This window comes from Spinacia oleracea, chromosome 3, assembly GCF_020520425.1.
Source record: "Spinacia oleracea cultivar Varoflay chromosome 3, BTI_SOV_V1, whole genome shotgun sequence".
Classification (NCBI taxonomy): Eukaryota; Viridiplantae; Streptophyta; class Magnoliopsida; order Caryophyllales; family Amaranthaceae; genus Spinacia; species Spinacia oleracea.
The window spans coordinates 45,254,678-45,259,722 of record NC_079489.1 but is presented as its reverse complement, the minus strand read 5'-3'; the positions used below and the strand labels follow the sequence as shown (position 1 = coordinate 45,259,722).

Here is a 5,045-nt window from a genome sequence, read left to right as displayed (position 1 = left end):
TGGTCTCTTCTACTAGTATTAGTTCACCTCTGCTTGTCTTATTTTAATTTAGCTTTCTTAACATCCTGTCCATGCATTTTCTAGCTCTTAATAAAGACTGGATTTGTTTCTAACATAACTAACTCAACTTTTTTCCTTTTTTACTAAGTTAGTTTTTTTATGCATGTTTTTATTATATTCTACTAATCCTTGATGTCTAACAACAAGCTTTTTGATAATAATCGCCTCACAGGAAGCATTCCTGAATCGTTAGGACTTGTTCATACATTACAGGCAGTATGAGTGTTAGTTTAGGTTGTTTTTTATTTAACTCTGACGTATTATTTGTTAATATATTTTCTGTATCAGTCACTACGGCAGGAATTTATTGAGTGGGGCCCTTCCACCGAATCTCAACGATCTTATTGGAGTCAGTGAGCTGTAAGGAAATGAAAATCAAATGAAAATCAGATGGATCTTCTGTAATTCTTTTAACCTTTTCTATTCTCTTACACTTTTACCTCAATTTGATCATCACTAAATTTTGTGTTCCTTTGATTACAGGTTACTATGATTGAGCAATATTTACGGGCTAACAAAATGTTTGTTGACTACAGTGAGGTATCAGCCACAACAACAATAGGCCACATGATTGCGTTCCCCTGAAGGAAATGAAGGCTGATTGGAATGCATGTCTAAACAACAAAGTTGGTTTTAAGGTAAAATCATCCACTTAATTTGTTAAGTTGTTTTTCTAATTTGTTTTGCTACTCACACTACAAGAAAAACTCTCATCAACGACGAGTAATTTGGTCGTAAAAAGGCCCATATTGGTCGTAAAAAGCCTTTTACGACGAGAAATGCGTATGGTCGCCAGTCGTCGCTATAGGCTCCGTCGCGAAAAGTATTGGACACTTTTACGACGAGATTGTAAAGGTCGTCGTAAGTAGTTTTTTACGACGAGAATCTAATCTTGTCGCAAATAATTTTATCTACGACGAGATTTCTCGTCGTAACTATTGTTTTTACCGGTTAAAAGAATTATTTTTTACGACCTATTACTTTATAATTGCGACCATATTTCTCGTCGTAAAAGGATTTGTATTACCAACAAGAATGAACCTAATTGTTTTTCTCACAACCATTGTTTTTCTTAATAATATATCAAAAATACCTGTAAAACTAAATATTATAATACACTTTAACATAATCACCTCAAACATTGTAATTTTCATTAACAATAATATGTCGATTACAGTATGTTACCCAACAAAAGGATACTAATGCAAAAACACTTGCGCCCCATTACATTTGCAAGCTAAAATTAGAGTATGCCAAAAAGTATTACAAGCTACAATTAGATGGAGGACACAACCAATATCCATGTTAAGCCTTGTCCATGTTAAGCCTTGAACAATTATATATATGCTGAATATAATGCTCTAATAGTCATCAACTACCTGCATTCATACACAAAATAGGAATGATTAAGATGGACAATAAAAAAAAAACTATGAATTAAATGTTAGAAAATAAAACGTATGACTACCATTAGAGCAAGACAATTAAATAAATAGTCATCAAACATATTTACTTCTTTATTCATTGCGTCCAATTAAATCCGGAACATGTATCATACCAATTCTGCAAGAAGATCTTTATCTTGGAAGATAATCAAAGGATGGAATACCAATTTTTAATACTAACATGCACATAAATTTAATTACCCATCTAAGGACCGAAGCGATGAGATCAAACATTGAACACCAAGGCATAAAATAAATGGTGGTTCAAAACTTCACTATATAGTACATGCAAAGCTACTTGGTCGCTAACTCACTATCACAACCACATGTATCACAATGCAGTAAGAGGCAGAGAAAAAGAAAACTTAGTTAAATAAAGGTATGAAATCTCACATAACAATGACTCAACCCATTTAAAAGAAGAGAAAACAACATATACTAAAGCAGTTATATAAACTGCTAACATCCCAATTTATATAAACTGTAGTTCTTGGAACCTTATTATGTTTTAAACTTTTTATAACCTCCCAATTTATAAAAACGGTTGTTCTTGGAACTTTGTATTTAATCTAAACTGGATTCTTTTTTCTAAATTTAAAACATTTTATTTACTTTTACAAAAATGATATTGTATATTTTCATACCATTAAAAAGTGGATAAATTTGTTCAACATAACAGAACAAAGAAGAATGGTCCAAATGTTACCTGTCAAGAGACACTGGATATGACCCTGGAATTGTACAGTTCCCCTCCCCTGCGAAACAGAACGCTGTGGTAAATAATACGGAAAACAAATCACAACAAAACAAATAAACACTATCTTTATGGGTAAACAAGCAGTCACACAACCATTACCCCAAGTTACTAGTCTTTGAAGATCCATAACAATCATGCAAATATCGCAGTGCCATTAGATTGTGTCACTGTAAAATCACCTAAAAACAATATCAAGACAATGTGAATCTCCCAATTTGATGAACCCATTAGTACTAGAAGACCCACTTTCGAAATGGCCAGTTCATCGGGATTGAGGGTTGGAGGCAGTAATGAAAAGCAAAATAAAGCATAATTAACAAAATTAAAAACTAGTCTTACCTCTAAAACGGTTCAGAATCCTCGAAAGAGAGCCAATTTCAGACTTATCTTATTCGCCAATTGAAAAGCAAATTGGAATCGCTGACTCAATATTCAGAATTGAAACTATAGATTATGACCAGATCTATTCGAATAGAGCAAGAAATTGAGGTTTTTGGGAGAAATTCACACTCTTTAGCTGCGAGAATTAGGGTAGCAATAATTTGGCTGCCATGTTTGGTGGAGAGAGAAAAGGAGATACGAGAGGGAAGATGAGGGGTTTTGTTGTGTTACTTCAGATATTTTTTTTTATCTATTTAATTTGTTCTTTGGGTAATTGGAGCTTTTTCTAAAAATAAATTATTAAATTTCTCTTACGACGAGTTACTTGTCGTAATTAGAATTTTGGTCGTCGCAGATTTTATTGTAGACCCGGGAAAAATCACGCTTTACTTTTGGCAAAATTTTCATACTCCGTAGTTTTTACGACGAGAATATTTATAATTACAACAAGATTGTTGTCTGGTCGTAACTAATGTAACTATTCGCGACCACTTCCAAATCTCGTCGTTGATATTGATTTTTTACGACGAGAAACGCTTATGGTCGTAATGTTTGGTCGCGAATGAGAGTTTTTCTTGTAGTGTCATTTCACTTTTCCAGTCTGGCCTACACAAATCGCATTTATTGTCATTGACTCTCTTTTGGTGTTGATTCTTTCCTAACGACATTACAATCATGTAGGGATTTGCTATTTCCAAAGACGAGCAGGAAAAAACTGTTAAGTTTTAATTTAATGGCCAGCCTGCTGAATTGAAACATGGTAGTGTTGTCATAGCTGCTATAACTAGTTGCACAAACACATCAAACCCAAGTGTTATGCTTGGTGCTGCTTTGGTCGCAAAGAAAGCTACTGAGCTGGGTTTGGAGGTCAGTTGATTTGACTCTTAAGATGATGTTTTACTTCTTGCTCTTAGGTTCCTTGGGTTATTGCATTTGAAAGGTGGATAGTTTAATGACTTGAACAGATTCTTCAAGTGATACTTATTTTATAGGCAAAATTCACAAAAACAGTCCCAACTATGAGCCAAATTCACAAAAACAGTCCCAACACACAAGCTGAGAAAGAGCATACAAAAATTACAAATATCATTCACAATGACTTGCGTCCTTGATTTCTCCTTGGCTCTTGACTGCAGCAGATTAACCAGTACCAAATAGTCGGACTGTAGCTGCACGTTTCTGAATCCTGCATCATAGGCATATCGTAACCCAAACCATATAGCTTCTGCTTCAGCCTGCAGGGCTGTGACTCGTGCATTCCAGCTTCGTCCCGCAGACATTAAAATGTCTCCCAATTCATCCCTAACCACCATCCCCACACCGATCTTGCCTTCCACTGATACTACAACATCTGTGTTGATCTTGCATACACCCCGAGGCGGTGGTGTCCACCCCTACACGTCCCTCACCCCAGTTTCCTCTTGCGTTTTCTCCCTTTCCCCAGCAGCAATAACTTCACCCAGGAGATTGTTTGTCCTTGCAACCACCACTCTTGGGTCAACCCCAGTTTCCTCTTACATTATGTACAAAGATTGAAAGAAGCTCTCATATTCATCAGATTTTTCATTGAATCTTACTGAACAATTACATTATTTTTCTGAAAAAAAGGACAGAGTTTGATCAGTCATGAAATCTGTTGATGTGGCTCTTGAGAAATATCTGAAAAGTGTAAATGAGTCCATTATTGGATTGAATATATTACAAACAATAACAGGCCTATGTAAAGCTAAATGTATCTGCCACAGTGTCACACCCACTCTATTTATATGATGGTTTCCAAGTTTGATATGTGCAATGCTGTAGCCTTCTCTTTCTCTCAATCTCCCAATGCTAATCTATTGGGATCCCATAATTGCTTCTTTTATTTGGATAAGCTTCTGTAAGCTGCTGAATTCATTTCTGGAGACCTTACTTCTTAGCCTAGTGACACTACTAGAAAAATCGGATACAGAGGCAAGTCATAATTGCCTCTAAAAATAGGGATTTAGCCTCTAATGGGTTTTTGAAGCAAAAAAGTGGATGCCTCTAATAATTCCGTCGCTAATTAGTGTTTGCCTCTAAAAGCCCCTTTTTGAGGCAACACAATGTGTTGCCTCTAAAAGCTCATACATTTAGAGGCAACCATATATCCTTGCCTCGAAATGTAATTAGAGGCAACCCCATATTGTTGCCTCAAAATATAATTAGAGGCATCCATTTATACTTGCTTCAAAATATAATTAGTGGCAACCATATATCTTTGCCTCAAAATATAATTAGAGGCAACCACATATTATTGCCTCGAAATATAATTAGAGGCATCCGTATATTCTTGTCCCAAAATATAATTAGAGGCTAACCTATAATCTTGTATCAAAATATATTTAGAGGCAATATTAAAAGTTGATTCTAAAGACACTATA

General features: G+C 35.1%; 1 long non-coding RNA gene across 1 annotated transcript; it reads right to left on the bottom strand.

Moving 5' to 3' along the window:
• Positions 1-1,186: 1,186 nt before the first annotated feature.
• LOC110790925 (uncharacterized) lies at positions 1,187-4,799 on the bottom strand. The gene is made up of 5 exons (XR_008930410.1): positions 4,401-4,799; positions 2,602-4,240; positions 2,362-2,441; positions 2,212-2,260; positions 1,187-1,439 (listed from the first exon to the last, which is right to left on the bottom strand). It is a non-coding gene; the product is annotated as an uncharacterized lncRNA (long non-coding RNA).
• Between the last annotated feature and the right edge of the window lie 246 nt (positions 4,800-5,045).